Source organism: Puma concolor, chromosome B1 (genome assembly GCF_028749965.1).
Source record: "Puma concolor isolate L17-30 chromosome B1, mPumCon1.1.hap2, whole genome shotgun sequence".
Taxonomy (NCBI): domain Eukaryota; kingdom Metazoa; phylum Chordata; class Mammalia; order Carnivora; family Felidae; genus Puma; species Puma concolor.
This window is the reverse complement of record NC_141670.1, coordinates 103,208,996-103,227,184: the sequence shown is the minus strand read 5'-3', so window position 1 is coordinate 103,227,184 and position 18,189 is coordinate 103,208,996. Positions and strand designations below refer to the sequence as shown.

The 18,189-nt window shown below is 38.9% G+C and overlaps 1 protein-coding gene across 9 annotated transcripts in view; it reads left to right on the top strand.

Moving 5' to 3' along the window:
* The first annotated feature begins 16,851 nt into the window (after positions 1–16,851).
* Positions 16,852–18,189, top strand: part of BLTP1 (bridge-like lipid transfer protein family member 1) — a 214,370-nt gene continuing 213,032 nt past the window's right edge. For 7 of the 9 annotated variants that reach the window (XM_086704284.1, XM_086704285.1, XM_086704289.1 and 4 more), the window contains exon 1: positions 16,853–17,111. The gene's annotated coding sequence lies outside the window, so the exon portion shown is untranslated. Of the gene's footprint in view, positions 17,112–18,189 lie in introns of all 9 variants that reach the window. The other 2 variants (XM_086704291.1, XM_086704290.1) reach the window with 2 other exon arrangements.

Sequence of the window (18,189 nt, the reverse complement as noted above, 5' to 3'; positions counted from 1 at the left end):
CCTCCGGCAGCGGATCTGACTCCCTCCTGCTGCCACAGGGCCCCTCCTGAAGTGGATCACCTAAGGAGAAGCAAGCTAAGCCTGCCCCTCCTGCCCCTGTGCACCTTGCCTACCCACCCCAGCTAAGACGCCAGATCCCCAGCATCACAAGCCTGGCAGTGTGCAAGTAGCCCAGACAGGCCACCCCACCCCACAGTGAATCCCGCCCCTAGGAGAGGGGAAGAGAAGGCACGCACCAGTCTGACTGTGGCCCCAGCGGTGGGCTGGGGGCAGACATCAGGTCTGACTGCGGCTCCGCCCACCAACTCCAGTTATACACCACAGCACAGGGGAAGTGCGGGGAAGTGCCCTGCAGGTCCTCACCACGCCAGGGACTATCCAAAATGACCAAGCGGAAGAATTCCCCTCAGAAGAATCTCCAGGAAATAACAACAGCTAATGAGCTGATCAAAAAGGATTTAAATAATATAACAGAAAGTGAATTTAGAATAATAGTCATAAAATTAATCGCTGGGCTTGAAAACAGTATAGCTGACAGCAGAGAATCTCTTGCTACAGAGATCAAGGGACTAAGGAACAGTCACGAGGAGCTGAAAAACGCTTTAAACGAAATGCATAACAAAATGGAAACCACCACGGCTCGGATTGAAGAGGCAGAGGAGAGAATAGGTGAACTAGAAGATAAAGTTATGGAAAAAGAGGAAGCTGAGAAAAAGAGAGATAAAAAAATCCAGGAATATGAGGGGAAAATTAGAGAACTAAGTGATACACTAAAAAGAAATAATATACGCATAATTGGTATCCCAGAGGAGGAAGAGAGAGGGAAAGGTGCTGAAGGGGTACTTGAAGAAATAATAGCTGAGAACTTCCCTGAAGTGGGGAAGGAAAAAGGCATTGAAATCCAAGAGGCGCAGAGAACTCCCTTCAGACGTAACTTGAATCGATCTTCTGCACGACATATCATAGTGAAACTGGCAAAATACAAGGATAAAGAGAAAATTCTGAAAGCAGCAAGGGGTAAACGTGCCCTCACATATAAAGGGAGACCTATAAGACTCGTGACTGATCTCTCTTTTGAAACTTGGCAGGCCAGAAAGAATTGGCACGAGATTTTCAGTGTGCTAGACAGAAAAAATATGCAGCCGAGAATCCTTTATCCAGCAAGTCTGTCATTTAGAATAGAAGGAGAGATAAAGGTCTTCCCAAACAAACAAAAACTGAAGGAATTTGTCACCACTAAACCAGCCCTCCAAGAGATCCTAAGGGGGACCCTGTGAGACAAAGTACCAGAGACATCACTACAAGCATAAAACATACAGACATCACAATGACTCTAAACCCATATCTTTCTATAATAACACTGAATGTAAATGGATTAAATGCGCCAACCAAAAGACATAGGGTATCAGAATGGATAAAAAAACAAGACCCATCTATTTGCTGTCTACAAGAGACTCATTTTAGACCTGAGGACACCTTTAGATTGAGAGTGAGTGGATGGAGATCTATTTATCATGCTACTGGAAGCCAAAAGAAAGCTGGAGTAGCCATCCTTATATCAGACAAACTAGACTTTAAATTAAAGGCTGTAACAAGAGATGAAGAAGGACATTATATAATAGTGACAGGGTCTATCCATCAGGAAGAGCTAACAATTATAAATGTCTATGCGCCGAATACCGGAGCGCCCAAATATATAAAACAATTACTCATAAACATAAGCAACCTTATTGATAAGAATGTGGTAATTGCAGGGGACTTTAACACCCCACTTACAGAAATGGATAGATCATCTAGACGCACGGTCAATAAAGAAACAAGGGCCCTGAATGAGACATTGGATCAGATGGACTTGACAGATATATTTAGAACTCTCCATCCCAAAGCAACAGAATATACTTTCTTCTCGAGTGCACATGGAACATTCTCCAAGATAGATCATATACTGGGTCACAAAACAGCCCTTCATAAGTTTACAAGAATTGAAATCATACCATGCATACTTTCAGACCACAATGCTATGAAGCTTGAAATCAACCACAGAAAAAAGTCTGGAAAACCTCCAAAAGCATGGAGGTTAAAGAACACCCTACTAAAGAATGAGTGGGTCAACCAGGCAATTAGAGAAGAAATTAAAAAATATATGGAAACAAACGAAAATGAAAATACAACAATCCAAACGCTTTGGGACGCAGCGAAGGCAGTCCTGAGAGGAAAATACATTGCAATCCAGGCCTATCTCAAGAAACAAGAAAAATCCCAAATACAAAATCTAACAGCACACCTAAAGGAAATAGAAGCAGAACAGCAAAGGCAGCCTAAACCCAGCAGAAGAAGAGAAATAATAAAGATCAGAGCAGAAATAAACAATATAGAATCTAAAAAAACTGTAGAGCAGATCAACGAAACCAAGAGTTGGTTTTTTGAAAAAATAAACAAAATTGACAAACCTCTAGCCAGGCTTCTCAAAAAGAAAAGGGAGATGACCCAAATAGATAAAATCATGAATGAAAATGGAATTATTACAACCAATCCCTCAGAGATACAAACAATTATCAGGGAATACTATGAAAAATTATATGCCAACAAATTGGACAACCTGGAAGAAATGGACAAATTCCTGAACACCCACACTCTTCCAAAACTCAATCAGGAGGAAATAGAAAGCTTGAACAGACCCATCACCAGCGAAGAAATTGAATCGGTTATCAAAAATCTCCCAACAAATAAGAGTCCAGGACCAGATGGCTTCCCAGGGGAGTTCTACCAGACGTTTAAAGCAGAGATAATACCTATCCTTCTCAAGCTATTCCAAGAAATAGAAAGGGAAGGAAAACTTCCAGACTCATTCTATGAAGCCAGTATTACTTTGACCCCTAAACCAGACAGAGACCCAGTAAAAAAAGAGAACTACAGGCCAATATCCCTGATGAATATGGATGCAAAAATTCTCAATATGATACTAGCAAATCGAATTCAACGGCATATAAAAAGAATTATTCACCATGATCAAGTGGGATTCATTCCTGGGATGCAGGGCTGGTTCAACATTCGCAAATCAATCAACGTGATACATCACATTAACAAAAAAAAAGAGAAAAACCATATGATCCTGTCAATCGATGCAGAAAAGGCCTTTGACAAAATCCAGCACCCTGTCTTAATAAAAACTCTTGAGAAACTCGGGATAGAAGGAACATACTTAAAGATCATAAAAGCCATTTATGAAAAGCCCACAGCTAACATCATCCTCAACGGGGAAAAACTGAGAGCTTTTTCCCTGAGATCAGGAACACGACAGGGATGCCCACTCTCACCGCTGTTGTTTAACATAGTGCTGGAAGTTCTAGCATCAGCAATCAGACAACAAAAGGAAATCAAAGGCGTCAAAATTGGCAAAGATGAAGTCAAGCTTTCGCTCTTTGCAGATGACATGATATTATACATGGAAAATCCGATAGACTCCACCAAAAGTCTGCTAGAACTGATACATGAATTCAGCAAAGTTGCAGGATACAAAATCAATGTACAGAAATCAGTTGCATTCTTATACACTAACAATGAAGCAACAGAAAGACAAATAAAGAAACTGATCCCATTCACAATTGCACCAAGAAGCATAAAATACCTAGGAATAAATCTAACCAAAGATGTAAAGGATCTGTATGCTGAAAACTATAGAAAGCTTATGAAGGTAATTGAAGAAGATTTAAAGAAATGGAAAGACATTCCCTGCTCATGGATTGGAAGAATAAATATTATCAAAATGTCAATACTACCCAAAGCTATCTACACATTCAATGCAATCCCAATCAAAATTGCACCAGCATTCTTCTCAAAACTAGAACAAGCAATCCTAAAATTCATATGGAACCACAAAAGGCCCCGAATAGCCAAAGTAATTTTGAAGAAGAAGACCAAAGCAGGAGGCATCACAATCCCAGACTTTAGCCTCTACTACAAAGCTGTCATCATCAAGACTGCATGGTATTGGCACAAAAACAGACACATAGACCAATGGAATAGAATAGAAACCCCAGAACTAGACCCACAAACATATGGCCAACTCATCTTTGACAAAGCAGGAAAGAACATCCAATGGAAAAAAGACAGTCTCTTTAACAAATGGTGCTGGGAGAACTGGACAGCAACATGCAGAAGGTTGAAACTAGACCACTTTCTCACACCATTCACAAAAATAAACTCAAAATGGATAAAGGACCTGAATGTGAGACAGGAAACCATCAAAACCTTAGAGGAGAAAACAGGAAAAGACCTCTCCGACCTCAGCCGTAGCAATCTCTTACTCGACACATCCCCAAAGGCAAGGGAATTAAAAGCAAAAGTGAATTCCTGGGACCTTATGAAGATCAAAAGCTTCTGCACAGCAAAGGAAACAACCAACAAAACTAAAAGGCAACCAACGGAATGGGAAAAGATATTTGCAAATGACATATCGGACAAAGGGCTAGTATCCAAAATCTATAAAGAGGTCACCAAACTCCACACCCGAAAAGCAAATAACCCAGTGAAGAAATGGGCAGAAAACATGAATAGACACTTCTCTAAAGAAGACTTCCGGATGGCCAACAGGCACATGAAAAGATGTTCAGCGTCGCTCCTTATCAGGGAAATACAAATCAAAACCACACTCAGATATCACCTCACTCCAGTCAGAGTGGCCAAAATGAACAAATCAGGAGACTATAGATGCTGGAGAGGATGTGGAGAAACGGGAACCCTCTTGCACTGTTGGTGGGAATGCAAATTGGTGCAGCCGCTCTGGAAAGCAGTGTGGAGGTTCCTCAGAAAATTAAAAATAGACCTACCCTATGACCCAGCAATAGCACTGCTAGGAATTTATCCAAGGGACACAGGAGTACTGATGCATAGGGGCACTTGTACCCCAATGTTCATAGCAGCACTCTCAACAATAGCCAAATTATGGAAAGAGCCTAAATGTCCATCAACTGATGAATGGATAAAGAAATTGTGGTTTATATACACAATGGAGTACTACGTGGCAATGAGAAAAAATGAAATATGGCCTTTTGTAGCAACGTGGATGGAACTGGAGAGTGTGATGCTAAGTGAAATAAGCCATACAGAGAAAGACAGATACCATATGGTTTCACTCTTATGTGGATCCTGAGAAACTTAAGAGAAACCCATGGGGGAGGGGAACAAAAAAAAAAAAAAAAAAAAAAAGAGGTTAGAGTGGGAGAGAGCCAAAGCATAAGAGACTGTTGAGAACTGAGAACAAACTAAGGGTTGATGGGGGGTGGGAGGGAGGAGAGGGTGGGTGATGGGTACTGAGGAGGGCACCTTTTGGGATGAGCACTGGGTGTTGTATGGAAACCAATTTGACAATAAATTTCATATATAAATAAAAAAAAAATTAAAAAAAAAAAAAAGATAGTAGGGAGTTCCTTGAGACTGGGCTATTGATAAGATTGCCTTTTTCTTGTAATATTACTAAGATATGTGTAAACTGATGGAGACTCTATCAGTTTAACCATTTGTTTTCTGTCCTTTCCTTTGTTCTTGGGCAGCCAGGAGTGCCCGAGGAATTTCATATATATCCCACAGTGTGTGTGTGTGTGTGTGTGTGTGGGGTGGGGGGGGGACTGCTAGCTAGTGCTTGGTCCCTCATCATAAGGACCTAATCAAATAAGTAATTTTTGACATTAGATCATAATGTGATTTTTGGCATGTAACTCTAAGGGAATTAAAAGAATTAAGAGATATTGATGTAATAAGATTCCTTTGATCCCTATCTGTTTATATCAACAAGGTTTCTCAGAACCTACATCAACACACATGAACAAATAGGAATAGTCAGGCCTCCTTCAAGCAATCAATAAGATTCATCCATACATCAACTAATTGGGGAAAAAAGAACACATTTTTTGCCACAAAAGAGATACATTTCCAGTACATTTTACTTATTATATAATAATCATTATCAAGGTTTATAAAATAACTATTTTGGTTAATTGACTTTCACTAATACTTGCAGTTATAATTCAATGGGAAGAATTAAGAGGGGAGAAAAGTAACTGTTAAAACATTATGGCCACATAAAATTTTAGAAATTAAATTTATATTTATATATTCTGTTGCAGATAAGAGAAGTGCTTCATAAAAAAAAGTTTAGGGGCGCCTGGGTGGCGCAGTCGGTTAAGCGTCCGACTTCAGCTCAGGTCACGATCTCGCTGTCCGTGAGTTCGAGCCCCGCGTCGGGCTCTGGGCTGGTGGCTCAGAGCCTGGAGCCTACTTCCGATTCTGTGTCTCCCTCTCTCTCTGCCCCTCCCCCGGTCATGCTCTGTCTCTCTGTCTCAAAAATAAATAAAACGTTAAAAAAAATTTAGAAAAAAAAAAAAGTTTAAAATATTCAATATATATTATGTTAGGTAACAGTCTTTAGGGGAAATATGATGAAATTGCAAATTCAGAAAGAAAAAAATTTACAATGCAATTTGCAATTATTAAAGAAAAACTTGTCTATTATCATTTTTAAGTGAATGATAGTGGATATAAATGCCTATAGTATTTAGGTCCCATTAAATAAATTTTAAAAAGTGTTATTAAAATTTTATTTTACAAATATCAATATTTGTAATAGTCCAGATAATTGCATCCTAAGCTAATATGAAAATTTTAGATATTAATGTATGTTGGGGTATATTGCTTATAAAATCTTTTAGGAACACATGAGCAAGAACATTTGAAGGCCACTGATCTGGACCTAGCTGACCTGACCTAGTTCACTAACTGGAGTTAGGCCCCAAAGAGCATGTGTAGAAGAAATCCTAAACCTTTGAAACAGCTCTCTTACTAAATAACTGCCAGAAGAGAGAAAATAGCCTGAACCAATTAAATAATGAGCCTTATGGAGATTGAAGTACAGTGTGAAGCAAATTGGATTATCTGTTTTTAAAGTTCTTTAATGGCTTCCCATTGAATTTAGCATAAATCCCAAACTCCTATCACAGACTACAACCTGGATATTCAAGTTTGTTGCATGAAACAGCAGCAGCAATATCATCTGGCATTTTGTTGAATATGCAGAATCTCAGATCCCACCTCATACCTTGAATGAGAATCTGTACTTTAAAAAGATCCCCAGGTAATTCGTATGTATGTTAAAGTATATGGAGCTCTGGTATGCATGATCAAAAATTAGTAATTTAGACAATGTAGTGTTGGTCAAGGTATTTGTTTTAGCTTAGAAAAAAAAAACAACATATGCTAGATTTGAGGTTTAAAAATGAAGGAATGAAATCTAGTTAGTACAAAACACCCAAGGGCTTCTCCTACTCCAACAACTTCATTCTCCTGTCCCAGTCTCTCCCCTGTTTACTGTGCCTCCAGCCAAGTGTATCTTCTATCAATTCCTTTTGCATGCCAACTTTCTCTTGCCTTGGGGCCTCTTTGGAAGCTGTAGGAATTCCATCTGAAATGCTAGCCTCTCCTTCTCAACAGATTGTTCTCATCTTTCTGATTTCTGCTCAAAAGCACCTCAGAGCTATCTTTCATGATCAGCTCTTTAAGTGTCCAATACTCTCACTTGTCCCCTCTTTCTTTCTTTAGTCCATGTTAGAACAATGTGTAAGTTATTTATTACTTTTAAACTTTTTATATTGAAATAATTTGACTAGCAAGAAGTTGCAACCAGTACAGAGAGTTCTGTGTACCTCTTATCTAACTTCCCCATTAACAACATTTGACATAACCATATTACACTATTAAAACCAGAAAACTGATGTTGATACAGTAACCTGTAAGTTTTTGTTTGCTTAGTTCTCTGTGATCACCCCATTTGAAGTTAAATCCAGTCATTTTCTACCACATTCCCTTAATTATTTCCTTATTTGTTCTCACATCTTGTATACACTATCTGAAACTAATTTATTTGTTTACTTGGATGTGGTCTGTCTCCACTTCTAGGATGTAATTTCCCTGAAGGCAAATGATTTTGTGCAGCACTGTATAACCAGAACTTATAATAGAGCTATAATTTTTAAACAAAACTTCAGTAATGGCTTAATAAACATTGATTCAATAAATGTATGTAGGTAACAGATCCAATTCCAAATATCACAGTTATTTGTATATTAGTAGTTGAGGAGCATGTTGCAACAATTAATCATGTGCAACCAATAGTTAAATAAGTTCTGGAGATCTAATGTACAGCATAGTGATTATAGTCAATTATATTGTATTATATACTTACAAAATAGATCTTAAAAGTTCTAACTACAAAAAAGAAGTTGTATGACATGATAGAGATGTTAGCTAAAGTTATGGTGGTAATCATGTTGCAATATATAAATATATCTATAATTTTTACTCCTTAAATGTACAGAATGTTATGTGTCAATTGAAGATGCCTCCCCGCTGTAAGGGTTAAATTGTAGTGTAGGGCTAACCTGTAGCCTTGGGAATTAACAGCTTTGTTTTGACACTGTAGGTTAAGAGATAACAGCCTTGTCCTGTCAATCAAGGGAACAAAAGTTCAAGGGAATTCAACTGGATTGGTGTTTGATTGGATTGGGGCAAGGGCATGCTGAGAACTTTGAAAAAGTGGGCCAGAGGCAGGGTCAAGGAGGTCAACTGGTTGCTGGTTGCGGCTTAACCACAGAAGGTCTGAACTGTTTCCACCCCCATCTGGGAACTATTTCTTTGTTCTGTTCCCAGGTGATGATAAGATGATGTGGTCGGCTATAAAAACTCTGTACCCCGGCTGTTCGAGGCTGCACTCTGGTCAAGAGTGTCAGTCCCGATTGGTTGGCCTTGCCCCTCATTGCAATAAACTTTGTTGTGACTGTCACTGGTGCCCGTAGCATTCTGTTTCAGGAGTCGTGTGGATGCAACACCCCCCAAAAAAGCAATTGTAGAATTCAATACTTCTGATGACCACATTTTATTGCTGTCATATGTTAAATGGTGGGCAGGAAACATATAACCTCTGTTTCCTTGTCTACAAGAAGATACTCAGGAAATACAGTAATTCATACTTCCAGAACTCTTTTCCTCAGTCAATAGCACTATTTTTTGTTGGCCTATTTGACTTGGATATGTACAAATGGTTTTTAGAATGAATATAGCATATACCATATTTCTGTAAAATAATGTTTTCAGGCAGATAATTTTCAGTTCTGCTTCTCTTTCATTGGATACAGGTGGCTACTTTTTGAAACTGTGTCTGAAAGTTGCTTTGTTCAGGTAAGAAGGAAATAACACTGATAGGGAAGAAAAAGCATTTCAAGGAAATAAAAGCGGTAATTATTCCAGTTTGCATTGAAAACAGTGTCTCTTTCTGCCTTTGAGTTTTATTGCTACCAGTAGATTCGAATGTCTCTGCAAAAATGGACACTTCTGTTTCCATCTTTATTCTCATAAGTGCTGATGCAATGTCACCACTTTGGATTTCTTAATAAATCTGACTGTATCAGTACAACATTTTCTACTTAAGACTTCATATGAAAACTCCTTGACTCAACCAGTTTTCAACAGCTAAAACCAAGGCATATTTAGGTGTTAGTTTCACCTTGCTTTTTAATTTTTTAATTTTTTTTTAATGTTTCAAGGTTTTATATAAATTCTAGTTAATTAACATATCGTGTAATATTAGATTCAGGAGTAGAATTTAGTGATTCATCACTTACATACAACACCCAGTGCTCATCTCAACAAGTTCCCTCCTTAGTCCCCATCACCCATTTAACCCAACACCCCTCCAGCAACCCTCAGTTTGTTCTCTATAGTTAAGTCTCTATTAAGGTTTGCTTCACTCTCTCTTTTTCTTTAGACAAGCCATGTTTTAAATATATTTTCTCTCTACATTTCCCTCTTTTTCTGTATTATAGACATATCCTCTGGGAGAATACACAGGATACCTTTTTTTACTGGAGGATTTGTTTCTTTCAATAAATTTATTTAAGTATAGTATAATAGAATTTTTTATCTGATTAAAGTATATTTGGGCTTTGAATTTGGACCTACCATCAGAGGCAAAAAAAGACTCTTCAATAAAGTCCATTTCTCATGTATTTTTTTAAACGGTATTACTTGTGGAAAAAATAGCCATAAAACCATATTAGAGCAATATTTCTAATCACCTGGTTTCAAAATTTATGGTATTAGAAACTTGTGGAAAAAATTCAAATTGTTTACAGAAATATATATAAATTTATTCAAGCAAATTAAAATGTGTATTTCAGAGTCCATCAATAAAATTTGCATGTATTCTAGAAGTTAGTAAATAATGTATACGTGTTTTATACATGTAGCAAAAAATGACTGATGTGGTACTGAACTTGGCTGTCTTATTTGCATTGCTTTTTACACTATACCTTTTTAGATTAGGAAAGATTTCATTTTGGGGCACCTAGGTGGCTCAGTCAGTTAAGTGTCTAAATTCAGCTCAGGTCATGATCTCACAGTTTGTGAGTTTGAGCCCCACTTGGGGCTCTTTGCTGACAGTTCAGAGACTGGAGCCTGCTTTGGATTCTGTGTCTTCTTTTCTCTCTGTCCCTCCCCCACTCACGCTTTGTCTGTCTGTCTCTCTCTCAAAAATAAGCATTAAAATTTTTTTTAAAAAGGGAAAGATTTAATTTGGAACAAATTAATATATATTAAAAGGAAACACTAGCTCCTAGTCACATGTTTGTTTGTAAGACATCTGCTTTCATCTCTATTGTATACAGATTTTAGACTGCCATATTTTTTTTTGCAAGGAACAAATGAATTAATATGTCTAAAGAGATTAGGAAAAATATATTGGGACATGCTAAGTGCTCAATATGTATTAACTATAGCAATTATGATGATGTCACTCAGCAAATTTGAACATGTAGTGTTAGTAGAGAATGTACAGTCCTTCAAACATAAAAGCTGTTGGATTATTGCATTATATTTAAAACATTTTTTTAATGTTTATTTATTTTTGAGAGAGAGAGAGAGACAGAGCACGAGCATAGGAGGGGCAGAGAGAGGGAGACACAAAATCTGAAACAGGCTCCAGGCTCTGAGCTGTCAGCACAGAGCCCAACATGGGGCTTGAACTCATGAGCCATGAGATCATGATCTGAGCTGAAGTCAGCGCTCAACGGACTGAGCCACCCTGGTGCCCCTATTGTGTCATATTTCAAACTGAGAAGTATAGTCAACCGCCAGAAGCGCTAGGTAACAGTAATTTTATTTTTAAAGTATTGTTCAGTAAGTAGAAATTCTGATACATGTGTGCAGTATTTCACATTTAAATGAAGGGTGCAATATTTATTGATTTTTAAATACTCTGATATGTTTGTTTTCATACAGATATTCTGTTATCTTAAACTATTCCTTCCTTCGTTTATTTAATAACCATTTATTGAATGTTTACCTTATGCTCGACACAATGCTAGGCCTGAATGGGATGGAAGACATTCCTGAGGAAATTCACAATCTAGCAGTAGGGCAAAAAGTTATTTAGAAACAGAGAAGCTAGAAAACTCTGGGAACACTGTGATAGGTCTTTTTTGTAAGTTCAAGGGTGGGTTAACCATCAAACATTTATTTCTCACAGTTCTGGAAGCTGACAAGTCCAGGATCAAGACTGGCAGTTCCAGTATCTGTTGAGGGTCTGCTTCATGGTTCGTGATTGGCTGTCTTCTCGCTGTGTTTTGTGATGTCTCTTAATTGATGAGGTAATAGTAGCTTGACGTAGCTACTTCAGTAGCTCTGATTTTGGGGTGGAGTGTATGGCCAACGCTGGTCAATACCACTGCAGTCCCCATTGCCTTTAGGGGTAAGCATGGGACCCAAGAACAGCAAGTATAGTAAATGAGACACAAGGAGACTTTGGCTGAGATTTCTGGAGAAAAAAGCTCTTGTTCTTTCTGGCAGGATAAAAAAATGGAGAGGGTATAGGACCAGGGGCTCTGCCATTGTTTTACTACCCTCAGAAACATGAGATTGAAGCTAACATAGTGAATGGCCTTTCTGAGAGATATAGCCAAACTGGTCCTGGAGATACATACTGCTTGGACCTTCATGCCTGGCCTGAAGCCATTTAATTCTGGTGTTTAAAGTTTATGAGGGCCAGTACATTACCTTTTTTTTTTTTTTTTAATGTTTTATTTATCTTTGAGAGACAGAGAGAGAGAGACAGAGCGGGAATGGAGGAGGGACAGAGAGAGACGGGGACAGATGATCTGAGGCGGGCTCTGCACTGACAGCAGCAAGCCCCATGCAGGGCTTGAACTCATGAACTGGGAGATCATGACCTGAGCTGAAGTTGGACACCACCCAGATGCCCTAAGGGCCAGTACATTACCTTTACTTAGGCCAACTTAGGTCAGTTTTCTATCACATACAATGAAAAGAATTTGAACTCAATATGGGTTAGAGGAAGAAAAATATAACCAGGAATTTTTAGAAGGCAATTATACATTAGAATTTAGCTTTTGGTTTATTCTTGATCGTTATCACTGACTGTAAGTTCCTCAAGGGCAGGGGCCATGTATGCCTTGATTATGTATGTACATCCAGGGCTTAGTCCAGTGTCTGGCATATAGATATTAAATATTTCTTGACTTAAGTGAATTGGAAGAAATAGAGACATGAAAAATCAAAATACAGAAGACTTGGAAATAATTTTTCCACATTATGACCTGATGAACTGAGATACAGTGATAAATGATTAATGAATTGCAGAAAGACTGTAGCTACAAAGGCAATAAGAGTTTATTATAGAGATAAGATGCTGTCACTTAGGCTAGCACAAGCCAAGAGAGGGTATGATCAATAGTAAGAGATGAGGGAAAAAATCTCCACCTTTCAGACTTTTCTGGAATACACACAAGATCAAATGATAACAAAATTTTGAAACTTCATGCTGTTTTAAAAAGAATAATAAGAATAAATGAACAAGATAATGAAATACAAAATAAGGGCAGCCAGAGTAAGATATGTGGAATGTATAGTTTAAAGAACTGTAGAAGAATGAAAAAGAGGCTAGTTCTAGGAAAAGATCATGTTTTTCAAATGTTATGGGCTGAAGTGTGTCCCCTCAAAATTCATATGTTGAAGCCTTACCCCACCCCCTACCCCCCCAGTACCTCAGAATGTGACTATATTTGGAGATACAGACTTTATAGAGGTAATTAAGTTAAAATGAGCTTAGGGTGGGCCCTGATACAATGTGACTGGTGTCCTTGACACTCTGAGAGCCATCAGGCACATGCTTGCACAGAGAAAGGAACATGTGAGGACACAGCAAGAAGGCAGCTCTCTGTAAGCCAGGGGGAGAAGTCTCAGAAGACACTAACCCTGCTGATACCTTGATCTCAGACTTCCAGCTTCCAGAATTGTTAGAAGGCAAATTTCTGTTGGTTAAACCACCAGTCTGGGAAATTTTGTTATGGCAGTCTTAGCAAACTAATAAATATAACAAATGTAAATTCATCTTGGGTTTAGAGGAAGAAAGTAAAAATTGATAGGAAAGCCAAAGAAAATGGTAGTTATATTTCATTAAATTTTTTTTAAGTTTTTAAATTTTAGTGATTTTTTTTTATTTTTAGAGAGAGAATGTGCAAGCAGGTGAGGGGGCAGAAGGCGAGACAAAATTTTAAATGGATTGCATGTTCAGTGTGCTGAGCTCAATCCCATGACCCTGGGATCATGACCTGAGTCGAAGTCAAGAGTCAGATGCTTACCCAATTGAGCCACCCAGGTACCCCTAAAATATTTTATTTTACTTTAGAGTAGGTAACACATGCACACATTACAAAATTCAGATATTATAAAAAATACACAGTAAAAGAGAAATCTTTCTACAAACTCATCCTGGGCCAGGATACCCAGTTAATTATCCTTTCCTTTTCCAATTATAGTCTATACCAGTTTCTTCAGCATTTTTCCATATATAACCTATGCCTAAAAGTAACATATATATACACACATATATGCATATGTTATATACATACATGCATATAACTGTTACTAAAAGTAACATATATATATAAAATACATATACATACGTGCATATAAATGTTACTTCCCATATGTGCCATTGACTAGAAATTTTAACTCTTGTCCAATTTAGTCTTTGAGCAGTGTGTTTATAAGATAATTTACAGCTTTGGGGCTGTTTACTTATTACTTTTCAAAGGTACATATATATTTTTTGCTATTCACCTTTTTTAAGTTTATTTATTTTCAGAGAGAGAGGGAGGGAGGAAGGGGGAGGGACAGAGAGAAAGGGAGAGAGAGAATTCTAAGCAGGATCTATGCTGTAGGCTCAAAGCCCCCGTGGGGCTGTAACGCAGGAACCATGAGATCATGACCTGAGCTGAGATAAGAGTTGGACGCTTAACCGACTGAGCCACCCAGGCACCCCATGCTCTTCATCTTTTTTATAATATACACAGCAGATCATCTCCTACCAGTCCATTTATAGCTACCACATTTCTTTTTGCAACTCTATGGATGTTCCATAATTTTTCAACTAGTCTTCTAGAATTGAACATTTTTAGGTTGTTAATTTTTTATTTTTATGAATGATGTAGCAATGGATAGCTTGTACATTTTGGTCATGTGTGAAGATATCTGTATGATTCATTTCTAGAAGTGGAATAGCTGGGTTAAAACATATAAGCACGGACAGCTCAAGTTTATACATGAAGACATTGTGGTTTTAAGAAATTCTTAAATGATAGAGAAATAAAAACCTGAATTAAACATCCAAGCAACTTTAACATATTGAATTTGGTGGCAGTAAATTCCTTTATGTGTTAAAATACAGATAACATGCTGCTTTAACACTGTTTTAAAATTATCTGTAAAGTAGTTGTGGTTTTACATTATTGTATGTTGATGTTCTACAATTCATAAGTTTTTTTTAACTTGGATCTAATATAGGGTAGTGAAAGATAATAGGTGTTTGAGTTAGACTCACTTGAGTTCAAGCTTTGGTTCCACTTTCTAGTTTGTGTGACCTTGGACAAGTTATTTAAGTTTTCTAAACTTCCTTATCCACAAGTGGTATTTACATTATGGGCTTGTGCAAATCAAATGAAATAGTGCATATAAGGCATTATTAGCCAAGTGCCTGGCACTTAGCATATTGTTAATTTTTAAAATTTTCTTAACATATATTTAGTTTTTGAAGCACATTTTATTTTACTCTACTGTAAAACATTTCATGATGAAAATATCAACATAAATAGAAAGCAACTAAATTTGGATAATTTGGTGGCTGGCTACACCTGTGGATTGTTTTGAAGGTAATCCCTCTCATCCTTAAATAATCCTTCCATTGTGCCTGAAACTACACCATTAGAGATTTGTTCTGTTCAATCTCCATTTCTTTCCCCTCTTCCTTCTTAGCTTCAGGGCAATTTAGTTCACTTTTTGAAACTGAACCACATCTAGGTAATTTCTAGTCCAGAGAATTTGTACTGGGACAGTTTCGCTCTTGGGCAAAGTAAGTAGTTTGGCTGTGACAAATTTTAATTCATGTGGGGGTTCCTGGTGCCTTATTAGAGAACAAAGCTTGAGAATGATTGGGATTCTTACAGACTTTGAAAGACTGTTGAAATTAATGTCTTTGTAGAAGAGGAGAAATAAACTCTAAAGAGGTAATTCAAATAAGGGTGGTAGGAGTGTCGTGGTAGCAGGTGGAAGCAACTAAGATAGGTATATGTTTTTCTCTTCTTGGCTTCTATCCAGCTTTTTAAATCATTTCTGCCAGGGCCTCTATTTCCTTACATGCAATAAAAGTATCTTATATGCAATATGGTATCTCACATGTTTAACCTTTTCTGGCTTTATTTTATATTTGGTTTCACATCTGTTCCTTTTCAGGAAAGAGTGAAACTCCCACTTGAAAACCTTAGGAGATATGGTACTTCAGCTCAGGAAGGAAGTCAGAACTAGAGTTTTAGACATTTAGAACTTGAGGCAGTATAAAGTATACAGTAGTGCTTAATAGCATGAACTTTGGAGCCACACTGCTTGGGTTGAAAACCTCGCTTTCCAAGCTATTTAATCTCTTCATACCTTCATATTTATGGTACAGTTTGGCAAGTTATTTAACCTTTCTGTACCTTAGTTTTTAATTTGTGAAATGAGGATAGAAGGGATAATGAGTATTTACCTTGCAGGGTTTGGGGAGGGTTAAATGAATCAATAAATATAAAATTTTAGAACAGCGCCTGGCCCATGCTTAACATTGTTTGCTATTGCTAGTGTATCACTGTGCGCACTTCTAGTTGTCTTATGTGCATATTCCACATCTGTCCCAAGCACTCAGAAAGCTTCCATAGAGCTAAGACAGCTTTCCACTTTCCTCTTATCACAATTCGTACATAAGAAGTGTGCAATATATCTGAGATAATTCTCCAACTCCAGAAAGTCATTTGCCTTGGTTCACCCGCTAAATAATATTAAGAGTCTGTTTAAAAATGGTGAGCATCAAACCACTTTTCATTAATATAATAACAGACTCAATTGAGTCAATGTAGTTTCATTTCATACAATCAAGCACCTTATATTGATAAGGTCATAAAAATATTATTCTCTATTCCGAGAGGATTCATTTCACTTCATAGCACCGGTTTGATTGTCCTTTTTGTTAACGTCCTGGTCTTATCCGCGCTTCTCGGTCTCCTGGCCTCATGAAGGCCATTCATTGACCGCTACCGTGGCTAAGTAGCAAGCGATTTTTCCAAAACCGCCCCGGACCTCCGCCAAGCGGCCCAGGCTCCACCCACAGTGCGGGGACAGGGGAAGAGGAGGAGAGAAAAGGGGTGGGGCGCTGCAGATTCCTGGATGGGGCCTGGGTGGCGTGCCGGCGCCGTGACGTCTGACGCTACCAGTTGACGCAGCCGCAGCCGCAGCGACGCCTGGCTCTAGCTGGGACCCCTCCCATCCTTCTCCGCCCCTCTCTGTGTCAGTTGCTAGGGGCCCCCGGCCGGACCTAAAGCAGCTGGCCGGGGTGGCGGGGCTAGAGGGTGTGGGCGCGGGCAGAGCTTCGCCGGCTCGGCGCTGCTGCCGCTGCCCGAGGCCTTTAGCGTCCCTCGAAGAGGCCGGTGCGGTTCCAGGCCGCCCCGGCGCTCGCCCAGGTGAGGGGACGGGTCGGACTGGGCAGGGTTGGGTGAGCAGTTTGCCATTATCTCTGGAACTCAGCCAGGTCAGAGTCTGGAGGTTTGGCTTCTTCGCCGCTGTTGCGGCGTCGACTCGTTTCCTAGTTTGCTATTACCTGCAGCACCGGGACCTGTAGACCGGGTGTAGAAGGTCAATGGGAAGGCCTGGAAGAGCCATTACAGTCGATGGTTGGGGGCGCCGACGCCGGAGCGGCCTCGGTGGATGGTGATAAGACGGGTGGGCGGCGCCCACTTGGTGTGTGGACTCCGCGGGCGGGAAGGACAAGCGCACCTGCAGGCTCCGGCTTTAGCCTTGCTGGGAGCCCTTGGCTGCGGCAGACCCCGAACTGCTTAACGTAGGGTCTACTGACCGATGGCGGTGGAGCCTTAGAACCTTCCCCCTTCCCAATCCAGGCGGGACGTGTGTTGTATTGTGAGTTGGTGCTTGCTGAGTCTACACTATTGAAGAGTACATTTCAGCGGAAACAGTATCTTACGGTCAAAGGAAGGTGAAGGGAAGTTGATTTTCCTTCTGCAGAGTATATTGTTTTCTCCCCTCCTCCACACCTAACTCCCACCCCCATTGACCTTAGTTTTGACAGTAGACAGGGACGCTTGTTAAATGGAAAGAATTCTTGTAAATTTCCTCTGTAAGAAAATCATGTTTTTGTAACTGCCCAAGCGTGTACGTTTCAACTGGTTTCATGTTACTGCTTTCACCCTGTGTATGGCATTGAAGCTGATTTATTCTGTTAACCATAAACATTTAATATGAAAATAGATGAATTAACCAGAATATTCATTTTACATAATTGTTGAGAAAGACATATTTTATGTGCATGTTATCTCATTTAATCATCATAACGATCCTATCACGTTAGGTCTGTTATTACTCTCATTTTATAGATGAACTAAACCGTGCAGCCCTAAAAATCAGCTTGTACAAAATAGAGATGTGATTTAAACCAGGTAATCTGACGCCAGTTTAAGGTCCCATAATCAGTATGCTTTACCATCTCTCAAGTATCTGAACAGTTTGCAAAGTGATTTTCATTTG